The sequence below is a fragment of the Rhodnius prolixus genome, unplaced genomic scaffold, assembly GCF_049639745.1.
Source record: "Rhodnius prolixus isolate KJV_2025 unplaced genomic scaffold, Rpr scaffold_4, whole genome shotgun sequence".
NCBI classification, from domain to species: domain Eukaryota; kingdom Metazoa; phylum Arthropoda; class Insecta; order Hemiptera; family Reduviidae; genus Rhodnius; species Rhodnius prolixus.
The window spans coordinates 45,853,220-45,870,253 of NW_027411614.1; the positions used below are offsets into that span (position 1 = coordinate 45,853,220).

At 33.5% G+C, this 17,034-nt stretch overlaps 1 pseudogene; it reads right to left on the reverse strand.

Moving 5' to 3' along the window:
* Nucleotides 1-10,504: 10,504 nt before the first annotated feature.
* Nucleotides 10,505-10,620, reverse strand: LOC141456596 (U4 spliceosomal RNA; annotated as a pseudogene).
* Nucleotides 10,621-17,034: the final 6,414 nt, after the last annotated feature.

Consider the following 17,034-nt stretch of genomic DNA (forward strand, 5'->3'; position numbering starts at 1 on the left):
AGGGATACGCGTGTACGCGGCGGCATGTTCCCAACAGGATGGTACACTTCTTTCGTAGAACACAATAACAGGAGAATGCAGCGGACGCTATCATAAAGTTATTACAGCCATACCAACAATGTAGGTGTTCCACTAACAGACCGACAGACATACCGCTGAAAACATCACCCAAACATATTGCTCCAATATCCGGCTAGCCCTACATATCCCTCCCACCCTTCTTTCAAACAATTTTCCCCGCACAGTAACAAAGAAATGAAAGAATTTTCTTTTCTTACTGCAGACACAAAAATTCTCCCTTCTAATAATATTGCTGTTGCTTCAAAGAAGTTTTTCATTGTAGTAAGGGGAAGGAAGTATGGTGATCGCCACAAATTTCCTGTAAATATGCATCAGTCATTTCAGGCAAGATAATGTTTTTTTCTGATACGTTATCATATTTAAAGTACCTTAATACATAAAGCAAGGCGCCACGGTAGCCGAGCGGTTAAGAGACTAGACCCGCAATGCTAAGATGTATTGTTGGTTTAGTGGGTTCGATTCCCCAGTCTTAGGCCTTGGATTGTATTTAATGTTTAATATAAGAACTTTACAGTAAAGTATGTTTGCTAGTCGTCTCCGTCCACGACACCTAATTTGGTAGTTGAACGTAAAGCCCGCCTGAGAAAATAGGCAATTACTTTACTTTTTACATAACGCATTGCTAGAGACTCAAAATTAGAATAAATTAATTTTTAGCAGGAAGCATTTAGATGAACTTATACGGGAAACTGTGACCACTTTAGCGTTAATCGGCCTAACGTGAATTGATTCGCCAATTATACTTTCGGAAAGCTAATACAGAGAAAATGATGGGACAATCTTTAATTAAGATGGTAAGTTCGCTCTACCAATTACCACCATTATTTATTTTACGCTAAGAGACAATAAAACCGGAAATATATATTTTTGTAATCATTTATTTAGTTACAATCAACGAATTGCGTTATAAGCAACAATGATAACAATAAGCAACATATCGCACATATCAGAGTGGAGAAGTTACCCAGCGGTAACACTCCAATAACATTCTAGATTCTACAGACTCTCTTCATCAGAGAGGAGATCGCGAGGCCACTGTCTTTTTTAAGACTGTCCTAGAAGTGTTGTCTGAAAATGTTCTGGAAGATAGATGTTGGTACCAGTGAGGGATTGTGATTTGATTGGAACGTTAAGATGGAATTTTCTGTATCATATTTTTTAGCCACTTGTGTTGCACGAAAGGAATGTTTAAAGTCTGTGTGCCATGGTTTGGATTGGTGACGTAGAAAGGAGTGTCCAACTACAGAGCGAAGAATTTTTAGACAGCAAGAACTGGGATCCTTTGGAGATTTCAGGGTTTGGTTGAACCCCACACAGTTCGATGCCATAAGCCGAGACTGGCTTTAATATACTTACATATATAAGTCTTTTGTTGTCCAGAGTGAGTTTTGATTTGTTGTCGAGTAGTCTGGAAATATATTAACTGATTTTATTCGCTGAATTTTTACTGCGGAAGAGCCGCAGGTCCTACCAACACACACCGGAAAGAAAGAAAACAAAACTACAATCAAATTGATTGGTAAATATTCCAAATTTATAGAAAATAGTCTGTTACAATTCCAATATAGAAACTATTAAAGTTTTAATCACTCCTTAACCGGTAAACTGACATATTGTTCATAACTAGTGAGGATAGACCCACTCGGATATCTCTTGATGAACAGGTGCACCACAAGAAGAAACACCTGTAATGCCTACAGCATCATTAACTGGACTTTAAATGAATTAATTTTTCATTTAGTTTATTTACGTTAGCGGTACATTATGAGATACTGTACAGCCTCTAATGTTAATTCTCATGTCAGTACCTTTCCATCTAACTTGATGTGCTCTATATCGACCAACATCTTAGATCCAACTAGAATAATATATTCACTCCTCTTTAATTATAACTAAAAAGTAGAATTATAAGTTATAATTATAACTGCTCGAATAATAAAAGGAAACAGAGCCATTGTTCTCTCTGACGTTATTTATGTGTTTTTCCCCTTTTCTCATTGGCCAGTTCAGAACTTCCTCATCTCCAATCCAAGTTCATCACTATTAATTAATTATATATACTTGATAAAATTAAATTAAAAATAAGAACGAGAAATAACAAAAAAATAAAAGAGAGATGCTGGGAGAAAAAAATATATATATCTCTAACGAGCGGACTGAGAAGGTAGAGTTTATTTTTCAGTTAATTAATGAAGACGTTAAATTCAAATCAGTGCAAATTAAATCACAAACTTTAGAAGATAGCGGCTGCAACCATTCTACAGTTGGCGGGCGAGGGGAAAAACAAAATTATTAAACCCAAGTTAATTCCTTCGCATAAAACTTCATTAAAATAATTATAAATAATTTTTGGGGGATTTTCGTTGCATAAAAAATCCGCAAAGAGATAAAAGTGTAGCGTATTTGAATTCTCAATTCTTATTTTAGGTATTTCCGGGTCAATATCCGGTCATATTCCTTCCCTTTTAGGGTATGATGAAGCCTGAAATAATCTGAATGAATGAATAATGAATGAATAAATATTTATTTCTATAAATACTCAGGATGAACCAGTAAGTATTGTCCATAGGCCTACTATGTGCAGTACATCTAAAGTGGAGTTCAATGAAGTATTGGCCAACTTCATATTTTCCACTGTTCTTGAGTGACGTCACTTTAAATTTTTTTTTCTAAAATCATTACTTTTTTCCAATAAAAATGTTATTACTCAGAAAGTTTTAGTCAGAATTCGATTCTGATGACACGGTTAGAAAGACAGTTAAATTTTCTAAAAATTGATACCATTTCGAAGCATAAGTTATTCTCCAAACAGCCTCAATCTTTCTCCTGGATACTGGAAAAATAAAAGTAATCGAAATTTTTAAGAAAACTCATTAGGCCCTTACGTGATCATTATCAGACCTAGAGGTGCTGGCCACTTTTTATAAAAGTTTCCTTGTCTAATGTGGGCTTTCACAAACGGTATATCATTTTCCAGGATTCCTTTTATCTTCGTATGAGAAATTACGTTTTTTTTTTTACATGAAAACGTGTTCACGAGCACACCAATATGTCATCCACTTTAGATGTACTACACACAGTAAGCCTATGGACAATACTTACTGGTTCACCCTGTATATACATAAAATAAATAGAGAAGTATAATGTATAATACATTTTAACCTTCTTAACAAGTGTGGAACGAGAAAGGTTAAATCAGGAGTCCCCAAACTTTTTACACAAGGGGCCAGTTCAGACCGTTGGAGAGCCGGACTATACAAAAAATAACTAGAACTTTTCTCTATGCACACTGCATATATCTTATTTTAAAGTAAAATAACAAAACGGGAACAAATAGAATATTTCAAATAAAGTAAAGTAAATTTAAATCACCAAGTGAGTTGCATAGGAATGCAGGGAAAAAATCTGCAGCTAGTGTAGAGAGTTAGAGGAGTATCTGTTCTATTCTTTTGTGTCCTGTAGGTTATAGAAGGATCTGTAGGAGGCTATGTCGCGGCAGAGTGGATTGGGATGGACAGTCTAGGATGGAAAGGAGTTTCAGTAGACGATTTTGGATATAGAAGTGTACCGGGGGATAATGGACGCAGTTTCCGTGGAGTGAATCAATTCTAAGCGTTTTTAAATCTGAGTGTTCTTTTTCTGACATCCTAATGCATGCTAAAACTTCTTACCTACCAAAGCAGATGATACAACCAACACGATTCTATAACAGCTCTTAGAAACAAAATAAATCTTCTTTAGTTAATGAGGATGTATTTTTTATTAGTTCAAAAGATGCATTCATTTCTCTTCCTAGTTCCGCTTTAGTTCAGTGGGTCCAGAGATATTCCAAGAAGGAATAGACTCCAACCCAGGAATATGTTCGTCGATGGTGAGTAACCAGATGATTTCCTCTCTCCAATTCTATATCATTAGAACAAATGAAAGTCAGAAGCGCCAATTCTGGTGAATTCAGTGAACTTTCCGTGAGCCAATCGAAAATAGTACCAAAAACCCAACCACAAAAGTAAAAAATTCATGAGCTGACACAGCGGAAGGTGGTACATCAGATTACTCATGTTAGGACATTCACCAGGTCTAACTGCCGCCCCCACATTAAAATAACCGGAGGGAAGGTAGATATATTTAATTGATATAAACTGATAGCTATCTTGACCAAGAATTATACAAAACAGAACCACCAAAACAATTCATATACTTGCTTATCACTTTTACTGCATCGTGTTCATCTGTAAACTTCACAAACAGTAACAAGAAACAAAGTAGATGAATATCTTGCCTCTTTTTTTAAACTTATTACCAAATTATGGTATCACTTAATGCATAGCTACACGCCATTAAATTTTTATTGCAATAATTGACTTTCTTTTAATTCATTTGTAATTGCTCCATTTTGTTATTGGCATTGTTTGTACATAAATTACAGGTGGAATATAACCGCTGAAAATCTAGCACAATTGTGCATCAATTTAGAATAAAATGGCTAAAATATCTAAGGCCCAGAAATGAATTTAAAAATATGGCTATCAGTTTTAACTTCTGGGTAAATCTTTACTCTTAATACTGCATTGAGTCAAAATATTGACATTAAGTTCAAGAAACACCCATGGCTTTAAAGTCCAATATTTCAAAATTCAAACCCTTATATCTCTCTTCCTAGTTTTCCGATATTAATGAATCATTTATCAAATTGTAGAGAAACGTCAGCTCTATAACTGACATTAATAGGAATGTTTTAATGATAATAGTTACAAAGATACAGACGGTTAAATTCTTGAGGTTTTGCAAATGGTTCAAATTTCAAACCTCTATATCTCTCTTTCTAGTGTTCCGATTTAAATGTATCCTTTATCAAATTGTAGAGAATGCTTAGCTGTATAACTGATATGAATAGGAATGTTTTAGTCATAATAGTTATTGAGATATAGGAGGTTTAATTTTAAAGGTTTTGCAAATGGTTCAAATTTCAAACCTCTATATCTCTCTTTCTAGTGTTCCGATTTAAATTTATCCTTTATCAAATAGTAGAGGAAAGATAGCTCTATAACTGATGTGAATAGGAATGTTTTAGTCATAATAGTTATTGAGATATAGAAGGTTTAATTTTAGAGGTTCTGCAAATGGTTCAAATTTCAAAACTCTATATCTCTCTTTCTAGTGTTCCGATTTAAATGTATCCTTTATCAAATTGTAGAGAAAAGATAGCTCTATTAGTGATATGAATAGAAATGTTTTAGTCATAATAGTTATTGAGATATAGGAGGTTTAATTTTAAAGGTTTTGCAAATGGTTCAAATTTCAAACCTCTATATCTCTCTTTCTAGTGTTCCGATTTAAATTTATCCTTTATCAAATAGTAGAGAAAATATAGCTCTATAACTGATGTGAATAGGAATGTTTTAGTCATAATAGTTATTGAGATATAGAAGGTTTAATTTTAGAAGTTCTGCAAATGGTTCAAATTTCAAACCTCCATATCTCTCTTCCTAGTGTTCCGATTTAAATGTATCCTTTATCAAATTGTAGAGAATACTTAGCTCTATAACTGATATGAATAGGAATGTATTAGTCATAATAGTTATTGAGATATAATAGGTTAAGGCTACTTGAACAAATTTTTTTGTATATGAAAATTATATAAAGAGTTAAGAGAGGAATGTATACTGCCTAGAAATCATTTTGAGCTAGCTTCTTCTTAAATGTTCAGATTTATTTTTATTATTTAGGGAGCGCATTGAAATTGACTGGGTGAGTTGGCCCGTGGGAATGGTTATTCCTATTGCTGGCTCTTATTTCTTCTAAATAAGCTGGACGAGTGGTTTCACCACTTTGGGATGCTGCAGTACGAGTAAGGGGAGAGCGCCACAGACTAAAATAGAAGTCACTGTGCAGAATAGACCATCATCTATAAGAAGTAAGACTAAGTTTTCTTAGCAAGTGTCCCACCTTGGTGGCCCCTGTTTGGTCGCATTGTTGAAGAATACTCCAAATCACCCGCACACTCACAAAATCACCGCTTTCAGCTTCAAAAAAACCTGAAAATACCCTAAACTATCTATATAACTGACCAAAATTATTGGAAGTTCAATACTGAGACAAATATTAATGCTGAAAAAAAAAAAAATTATTCAGCACATCCTGAATTATTCATAAACACAAATACAGAGACACAAAAAATTAGGGCACAATTCCAACAAAATATCACACATCTGTTGTTTGTGTCGGCGCAGCGGCAGACTTGCGGATGTGACCGTTTATAAATGATACAACAATTGGGCATGTTTAAGCCTGTCCAATTATATTAAATATTAGTATCTAAGTTATTCAAACAATGTTAAGATGTTTATCTATATTATACATTCCATGTATTTTCCATGTGTGGAGGAATCCCCCTCATCGCACGTCATATGCGTATACCCATAAATTGTTAAAAACAATGCTTACCAACATAAATGGGCAGCATGCAATATATCAAAAACAAAAAGGAACATTTCTGTTATCTACACGATATAATCTTAATATATCAATTAACCATTAGCATGAATTGTTCCGACCAGTTTTATAAATTAACAAAAAACATGTAAAATTAACAGCTAGAAAGTAATTATTCTTTATTTTTAGTTTTTTACAACAATTCTTATTTAATAATGCAGCGTAGACGTGATAATTGCCGGTTTGTAATTGTTAACGAAACGTTTCACGTTAAGTTTTTATTTTGATAACATCTGTAGAGCAAGGAAGGGTTTTTCTGTGTGTGTGTTTGTAATTCTGCCGACGGTGTTCGTCTTCATCATCCTCCACTGAATAAAGGGAGAGGGGGAATCTTCTCATTTTCATGTTTTGACATGCCATTTCCTTTTATTTTCTCCCTCTCTCTTGAGAAATAGAGAATATTTTATTGTTTAATTGCCTAATTAGATGGATACATTTAAGAGTTGTATAAATTACACTTTCTCAACTCTTGTCAGTCTCTCTCGGCTATCTCTTTCTATCCTTTATTACATTTTTTGTTTTAATCCTTCTTTTGCATAATATATATATGTTGTAAGTGTAACAATTTTTTTTTAAAAAAGAAACCATGTAATTAAGATTAATGTAAAAGATAAACTCTTTTTCCTTTTTAGAAATTAAGCTGAGCTTTTTTAATGTTTGTTCCTCCCAGCCACAGCTGTAACAGATATAACTCGTCGTGAAGAAGAATAAGAACTTGAGCTCGTGCGTCTTATGACACGGAGTGCCCAAATTGAAGATCATCACTCACAGCATAGAAAACGATGTATATACATCGCCAAACAGCCATAACGGCCTACAGAAATGCAGTAGGTGGAGCTATGCCCCAAGGGGCTCTGTGTGCTACATCAACTCCTATTTAGTTATTCTTTTTCTCTTTCTACCAAAAAAAAAATGCCTTACAAATTCATTATACATCTATATGTAAAAAGAAATAAATAATAATATGTACATTTGTTTGCTCGATGCTGTAGCTGTATAACTCTATGAGCGTCATTAGTTCTACATCTGATAGATCACAGTCTATTGTGCACAGTGACTTCTATTTTAGTCTGTGATGCTCTCCTCTTACTCGTACTGCAGCATCACAAAATGGTGAAACCTCTCGTCCAGCTTGTTTAGAAGAAGCAAGAGCCAGCAATAGGAATAACCATTCCCACGGGCCAACTCACCCCTTCAATTTCAATGCGCTCCCTAAATGATAAGAATAAAGAAAAACCTAGGTCAAAATGATTTCTAGGCAGTGTACATTCCTCTCTTAACTCTTTATATAGTTTTCATATAAAAAAAATTTGTTCAGAAGCCTTAACCTTTTATGTCTAAATAACTATTATCACTAAAACATTCCTATTTCTATCAGTTAAAGAGCTAACTATTTTCTACAATTTGATAAAGGATTCATTAAAATCGGAAATCTACGAAGAGAGATATAGAGGTTTGAAATTTGAACCATTTGCAAAACCTCTAAAATTAAACCTTCTATATCTCAATAACTATTATGACTAAAACATTCCTATTCATATCAGTTTTAGAGCTATCTTTTCTCTACAATTTGATAAAGGATACATTTAAATCGGAACACTAGAAAGAAAGATATGAAGGTTTGAAATTTGAACCATTTGCAAAACCTCTAAAATTAAACCTCCTATATCTCAATAACTATTATCACTAAAACATTCCTATTTCTATCAGTTAAAGAGCTAACTATTTTCTACAATTTGATAAAGGATTCATTAAAATCGGAAATCTACGAAGAGAGATATAGAGGTTTGAAATTTGAACCATTTGCAAAACCTCTAAAATTAAACCTTCTATATCTCAATAACTATTATGACTAAAACATTCCTATTCATATCAGTTTTAGAGCTATCTTTTCTCTACAATTTGATAAAGGATACATTTAAATCGGAACACTAGAAAGAAAGATATGAAGGTTTGAAATTTGAACCATTTGCAAAACCTCTAAAATTAAACCTCCTATATCTCAATAACTATTATCACTAAAACATTCCTATTTCTATCAGTTAAAGAGCTAACTATTTTCTACAATTTGATAAAGGATTCATTAAAATCGGAAATCTACGAAGAGAGATATAGAGGTTTGAAATTTGAACCATTTGCAAAACCTCTAAAATTAAACCTTCTATATCTCAATAACTATTATGACTAAAACATTCCTATTCATATCAGTTTTAGAGCTATCTTTTCTCTACAATTTGATAAAGGATACATTTAAATCGGAACACTAGAAAGAAAGATATGAAGGTTTGAAATTTGAACCATTTGCAAAACCTCTAAAATTAAACCTCCTATATCTCAATAACTATTATCACTAAAACATTCCTATTTCTATCAGTTAAAGAGCTAACTATTTTCTACAATTTGATAAAGGATTCATTAAAATCGGAAATCTACGAAGAGAGATATAGAGGTTTGAAATTTGAACCATTTGCAAAACCTCTAAAATTAAACCTTCTATATCTCAATAACTATTATGACTAAAACATTCCTATTCATATCAGTTTTAGAGCTATCTTTTCTCTACAATTTGATAAAGGATACATTTAAATCGGAACACTAGAAAGAAAGATATGAAGGTTTGAAATTTGAACCATTTGCAAAACCTCTAAAATTAAACCTCCTATATCTCAATAACTATTATGACTAATACATTCCTATTCATATCAGTTATAGAGCTATCTTTTCTCTACAATTTGATAAAGGATACATTTAAATCGGAACACTAGGAAGAGAGATATAGAGGTTTGAAGTTTGAACCATTTGCAGAACCTCCAAACTTAAACGGTCTATATCTCAATAACCATTACGACTAAAACATTCCTATTCATATCACTAATAGAGCTATCTTTTCTCTACAATTTGATAAAGGATACATTTAAATCGGAACACTAGAAAGAGAGATTTAGAGGTTTGAAATTTGAACCATTTGCAAAACCTCTAAAATTAAACCTCCCAGATGTTTTGAAGATGTATCCTCAAACCATCCATGTTTGTTAACAAACCTAATCTAATAGGCCAGCTATTGAAGGAGTCTATCTTTGCGTGAGGACGATATCGAAACCCTAGCCATTTAGCAGAAGAAAGACCACAGATTTCACCACTAAAAAAAATCAGTGGAACAAAGTAAATAATGTGAAACTAGAATATTAATTAATCTCGCCAGTCACACTTCACAATGCACAATAAATGTTAACTTGATGATTCACTCGTAAAAACCATCATTATGGCATGATTATTTAATTACTCATCATGAGAGAACATCACTCCCATTTTCCCTGAGATAACATTTGATAAACAGTTTTCTCGTCCTGAATATTTCAGTTGACCCTGTTTTCCATCCGCTCCACTAAGACGAGACAGAGTCTCATTTCTACCTAATTACCAAACTCTTGTGACTGTCTGATGAATTATTTAAAATGGATAAGCAAAACTGACAAGTTTGGAAGTCTTGGCGGATCCTCAACAATCCATAATGTTCTGTTATTAAAGTTGAATAGAGAAACAAAAAAATGTATTTTTTTTTTATTTATTTGGTGAAAATAAGCAATAAATTTTCTAAAATTGGCCAGGAAATGTGATTAAGATTTTCATTAAAAGAAAAATAGATAATTTTTTATGCCACAAATATTTTCAAGAAAATTGCAGCTGATGTAATTAATGTGGGCTAGTTAATACTTATCCAAGGGATGCTTATTGTTAGACGAGGATATCTCAAGAAATTTGTGAGAAGAGGAATGGAACTGTTTCTAGGTATCCGGATGGTTCCAAATCTACTATGTCTTAATAGAATGCTGCAGCCTGCTGGACCAGTGGCAAGGAGATCATAAAGAAAGTACTTACAATTATCAGAATTATCAGGACGGTTTAAGTCAAACCATTTTATATTTCACATTCGTGCCAACGTTTTGGAAATATTCATTTCCAAGGCCTAAATATACTTAATTCAACTAGCAATAATCGCACCTCAGGAGACCTTCATTGGTTACGATATTGCCACTGCGCAAGGTTCAAGTAATTCTAGGTGCCACGGTAGCCGAGCGGTTAAGAGGCGAGACCTGCAAAGCTAATATGCATTGTGGTACTGGGTTCGATTCCCGGTCTTGGCCTTGGATTTTATTTAATGGTTAAATGAGAAATAGTAAAGTACGTTTGCTAGTCGCCTCCGTCCACGACACTTAGTAAATGGAAGTTGGACGTTAAGCCCCGCCTGAAAAAATAGGCAATTACTTTACTTGTCCTTTTTTTTTTTACTTAATTCATTTTATTATACAGAAAATATTGTAAACAATACCCGTTATACCTAAACTGTTCATCAGCTCCCAATCAATGGGGAATATGTGGGAAGACTCCATAGCCTGGTTCGTGGCAGCGAAGCTTTCAGGGTGTCAAGGACATGCCCGGGATGGAATGGGAAGGAGGACTTTGCTTTGGTCAGCTACAACACTGGTTTTGTTACTATCACGAAACATGAGACCGGAAGATCGGGATTAGGCAGGTAGATGTTTCTTATCTCTCTCTTTTGAATATGGATGCAATTGGACAGGTGAATCTTAGTTAGGCCAAAGTACTTTTTATGAGACTAATAATGATTTATTACAAAACTCAAATCCACACAAGACTAAAATTTACAATCAGAAAAATGAAAAATGTAATTCGAACTTATTCGAAACATCTCTGCCAGCACCAAAATTGTAACAAATAAACCTAAACTAAATTTATATGAACGTCACGTCATATTAAATTCTCATAAGTTCACGATAACCAAATTGAAACATTTCAATTAATCATTTTAAGGCATAATGGATGGTTTAGTCCGTAATTCATATCGAATTATAAAATCGATTTTTAATTTCAATTCCAAAACCAATTAGCCCTTTATGTATATTTTCACCCAATTTCCATTTCTAATTATGTTGCCCCTTCTCTTCTGCATTTAGGCTAACCGGTCTAAAGACATGCTGGGAGGGGGGCGCGTGTTAATACGAATCAAATAAATTTTTTAATACCTAAATTAATTTATATTGTGCCCCGATTATAATGTTATCCTTTTTTTTTTTTGAAATCATAATTACTGAGTATATAACCACCAATTAATCTGCCTCTCTCTTGTTTACTAATTATTTATGACGTGTTCTGAGTGTGAGTGTGTGTGTGTGTGTCTGTGCCCCCCTCCGATTGTCCCAAAATAATGTTCATTCTTGTCATAGCCAATATTACGATGCGGGTTGTTAATAAACAGTGGCTGAAATTATTGCACCTGGCCAATGTCATATATTAAAAGAGCAAAACACACATTTAGAAATTTTTTTTTTAATTAAAATATCACTTCCTTTTTGCTTTAGCCACGCCCTCTTTAATCATTTAGCGATAAATTGCCTAAATCCGAGCAGTGATAAGTGAAGCGCTGTTTCACAATTGGAGAAGGCTAGCATTTTAAGTATTGATATTTGAGGTGTTAGTATCCTCCAAGAAACTGGGATAAGAACCTTTAATGAGGTTTGAGAATGAATGGAGAAAATCATGATAGGCACTTTTTGTCTGGAAGATACCTGGGGCTCTCTAAAAAGATCCCCAGGTTGAGCGAGGTGCAGTTAGAGCAGTTAAAACATTCCTATTTATATCAGTTATAGAGCTAACTTTTCTCTACAATTTGATAAAGGATTCAATAAAATCGGAACACTAGGAAGAGAGAGATGCTATGAAACCAAACCAGGATCTCTAGGGAAATTCGAGGAACAGCGATAGGAGCTGCATCACTGGATAAAGAAAATTCCCAACTCTCTTCTAATCCTATATCTGGATATTTCAAAGAAGATTCCTTCAAATTGAATAGAGAAGGATATAAGTAGGATAATAAGCCCCTTAAATAATTGGAAAATACCCGGGTTCTCCAGAAAGATCCCCGAAGGTAGAGCGAGCACCAGTTAGAGCATTTTTAGCAGTTACGGATAACTCCCCCAACGATACCCAGATGTTTTGAAGATGTATCCTCAAACCATCCATGTTTGTTAACAAACCTAATCTAATAGGCCAGCTATTGAAGGAGTCTATCTTTGCGTGAGGACGATATCGAAACCCTAGCCATTTAGCAGAAGAAAGACCACAGATTTTACCACTGAAAAAAATCAGTGGAACAAAGTAAATAATGTGAAACTAGAATATAAATTAATCTTGCCTGTCACAATGCACAATGCACAATACATGTTAACTTGATTCACTCGTAAATGGCATGATTATAGCATGATTATTTAATTACTCATCATGAGAGAACATCACTCCCATTTTCCCTGAGAAAACATTTGATAAACAGTTTTCCTTCTTCTTTATATCATATCATAATGGTGTATTGTTATATCGTAACACTACATATTAACACATCTAGGTTGGATAAAAACGTCTGTAATTGGATTCCAAACGCTTAAAACTCCAAGTCAAATATTTGCTTTAATTTCACAGAAAATAAGGCGCCACGGTAGCCGAGCGGTTATAGGCTAGACCCGCAAAGCTAGGATGTATTGCGGTACTAGTCTAGTCCTTAGATTGTATTTAATGGTTAATATGAGAACTTTTATAGTGAAGTATGTTTGTTAGGCGGTGATAGACTAAACCCGCAAAGCTAAGATGTATTGCGGTACTAGAATAGCCCTTGGATTGTATTTAATATTTAATATTAAAAATTTATAGTAAAATATGTTTGCTAGTCGCCTCCATCCACAGACACCTAATTTTTGTAATTGGACATAAAGGCTGCCTATAAAAATAGGCATTACTTACTCTTTTTTTTCACAGGAAATAAAAAAAATATCAAAAATGATTTATTGGTTGTCGACAAATAGTTTGTTTAGACGGATGTTTGACATTATTGTACATACATAGGAAATAAAAAAGAGGACGTGGATGTTCTACCAACTGTTGATATATTTGCTCCCGTTTATTTTTAACTAACTCAATGTGATTATGTTGGTAGTTAAAAACTGTATGGCGTAAGTTATTCCCAAAACTTGGGGAGGGTGGGAGAAGTTTGTAACATTGAGAGAGAGAGAGAGAGAGAGAGAGAGAGAGCGAACGCGCGTTAATAAAGACGGCTGTGGCGACCTTACTGCTCATAACTTGGACCCCATATCAACACCAGTATGTTGTACGTAACACACATGTTTTTCTACAGGACTAGTGAGTAAGTAAACATTAGATAAAGAGAGGAGAGAAAGATGATGTTTAGGACTAGATATGGGAGAGGGAGCCTTACTTTCACACTATACCAATATATACACCCACACTTAGATCAAATAATACCATCATCATGTGATTCCAAATCTTCAAAAGAGTTTCGAAATTCCGAAACTATAAACGGACATTTATATTTCATTACACAAAACACGGAGAGGGGCCCCTTCTTAATATCCATTCGCCCCCTCAAAAACAAAAAAAAAAAAAACAAAAAAAAGAATCGCTACGACCTTTCCTTTAATGTATGTTAACGCCATTTTAAATAGTAATTTATATATCTATAAACAAGTTAAGACATGTGTGCGCTTGTGACAAGTTTAATGACGTATTTTGTAAACCCAGGAAAAAGGAAGTGAAATGTATGATTGTGAAGCATAAAAGAAGAAGGATGAAGAAGAGAGTACTAAAAATAAATTTATTAGCTTCAAAATTTGTTTTAACCATCTTTATTCATCTTCATCTTCCTCTCTTTATGTTCTGCTCTATGTGTATTATGATGTTTATGTGTTTGATTCGCTTTAGTAGAAACATATGGATAACATACCATAAACTGCTCCGTGTGTATAATGTTGATAGTTTCGATTAAACTGCAATAATATGAGAGACAACATTCTAATATGGATTTCTGTTTGATTTGCTTTGCTAGTTAGCGAAACATTGGTTTGTTTACGAATCTGAGCAATGATTATATAATAATAATATTTGCTTTGAATCAATGAATATTTGATATAAAATAATTTTACAGAGTTAATCTTGCTTAATGACGTATTTTGTAAACCCAAGAAAAAGGAAGTGAATGTGTGATTGTAAAGCAAGGTATGGAACTTTTTTTTGTTTACAAAAAATACAAAAAATTGTTATTTTGATTAGATATTATATGTCAGTTTGTTTGTATATTTAGTTATCATGAAATTATCAGCTGTTCCATGTTATTTAATTAAAAATATATAAAAATCAAATTTCTATTCGCAGGGAATTTCAAAAACCTGTAAATTTGCCGATTATTTTGAAAGTGGGGCAAGTCCATTTTTTCGTTATTTCGAGATATTTAAGGTTTTGCGGTTCAATAAATTTAAAATTATTGGTAAATATTAAATAGACATATTTTTTTATATTTTGTGGTGTTAGATAATGTAAGTTTATAATCCAATAGTGTTTATAGTGCTGGCTAAGAAAAGTAAAGGTTTTATTGTAACTAAATGGACTTGCCTCACTTTCAAAATTAATGAATTATTGTAATCGTTGATTTAAATGGACATTTCAGTCTGATCAGTCTTTTTTTAATAATAAAAACAAAATACTAATCAATAGTTCAACTATTCTTCTTCTTTTTTTGAATCATTTTGGTCCGAATTGCCTTCGTATTCAGATTCTGATTCCAAGATTCTTCTTTTATTACCGATTCTCATGGGTCTTATTTCTACAAACATAATAAAATTACTTGCAAATGAGGATTTTAATTGAAATGGCGTTATTACCCAGAAAAGTATTTCTATTTTATATTTGTTACCTACCAAATTCACTTTTAGATGCATCAGAGTTATAATTACCGTTGTAATCGGTTTCAGCCATTTTTTCTTTTTATAAAATAAACCACAATCCGTTATTAATTTTCAAATAATGATACTTTTTTCGTGCACCGAGCACAAATCAACACAACTAGCCGATAATATAAGTCCAATGTTATACAATTTACAGTTTTTCAGAGCCAATAGTACTAAAATTTCCCGATGTTGGTGTTATTATCGAAACACAAAATTAAGATGTACTTATTATTATTAAATAATAATAAATTTTAAGAAATATTATACAATCACCGATTACCAGTATCAAAGATAGATAGATAAGACATGATGTTAAACCATCACATTTGCTTCACCATACAGCAACCGGAGTTAAATTTTGCTGTACGGTTAAATAATTTCAACCTAAGATGTAAGACTTGCACCATTTTCAAATTAAACATATTTGCAATATTGTTAAGAGCTAAAACTTCCATCTCCCAAATAATAGGATTCTGAATTTTTTTTTGACTCTAAATTGTTTACAGATAAAAAGATCATACTAAGTTTTATCTATAATTACCATTATCTTCATTTTTTTTTTTCAAAAATGGACTTGCCCCATTTTCAAAATGAACCCCTGAAAGATCAGTTGGATTGCAAGACTTCCACTTACTAGAAAAGAAAATACCCAAAAGGAGTGATAATAGAAACAGGAAATAATGAGATAAAGTTTAGTTGAATGTCTGATTGTTGAAAAGTAGAAAAAAGAAGAAAGAGCACAATATCCATGGTAGAAGAATGAACAAGAACAAGCTGAAGAAAGTAGGAGATGTTTTGGGGATGTGTGAGTGGGCAACAGAACAAGTTTGATAGTAATGGTGGTGTAGAAGATCTGGGAAGAAGGTATAGTAAGGATATAGTGTTGATTGGGGAAGCATTACTGGCAAGCTTACTCCAGCATCCCAGTATCCAGTACTAGCTGGTGGTAGTGGATGGACATCAGGCTATTGATTCTCCATTAAAGCCCCTGTCGGAGTGGTGGAGTCCCAGTTCGGCTAAGTCACCTCCCTGGAGAAGAGCTCTGATTGAACGGCCACACTCCCGTTCTTACACCCCTCCTCCCTTTCTCCAGTCCTATATCGCCAAAACTCAACTCTTACCGATAATTTTGGTTTTTTCTTTTGTTGTTTTTTAAATAAAAATTCATTCATCTGACAATGAAGCTGTAACTGTGCAATAAGTTTATCTTATAGATGATTAGCAGATGATGATGGAATCATCTTTTCATTTGTTTGATCGGTGTTCATCATCGCGTTGGCAGTTCCATTTCTTCTTAAAATTTAAATTGTTAAAATTGTACATTTATACCGAGTTCCCTTTTAATCCCGACAAAATCAATATTTCCTGCGAACAATCAATTCTGGATGTAGGCTCCAAGGTAGTCGAGCGGTTATAGGCAAGGCCCGCAAATCTAAGATGTATTATTGGTTTAGTGGGTTCGATTCTCCCGGTCTAGGCCTTGGATTTTATTTAATGGTTAAATGAGGAATTTACAGTAAAGCACGTTTGTTAGGCGGTTATAGGCTAGACCCGCAAAGCTAAGATGTATTGTTGGTTTAGTGGGTTCGATTCTCCCGGTCTAGGCCTTGGATTTTATTTAATGGTTAATATGAGAAATTTATAGTAAAGT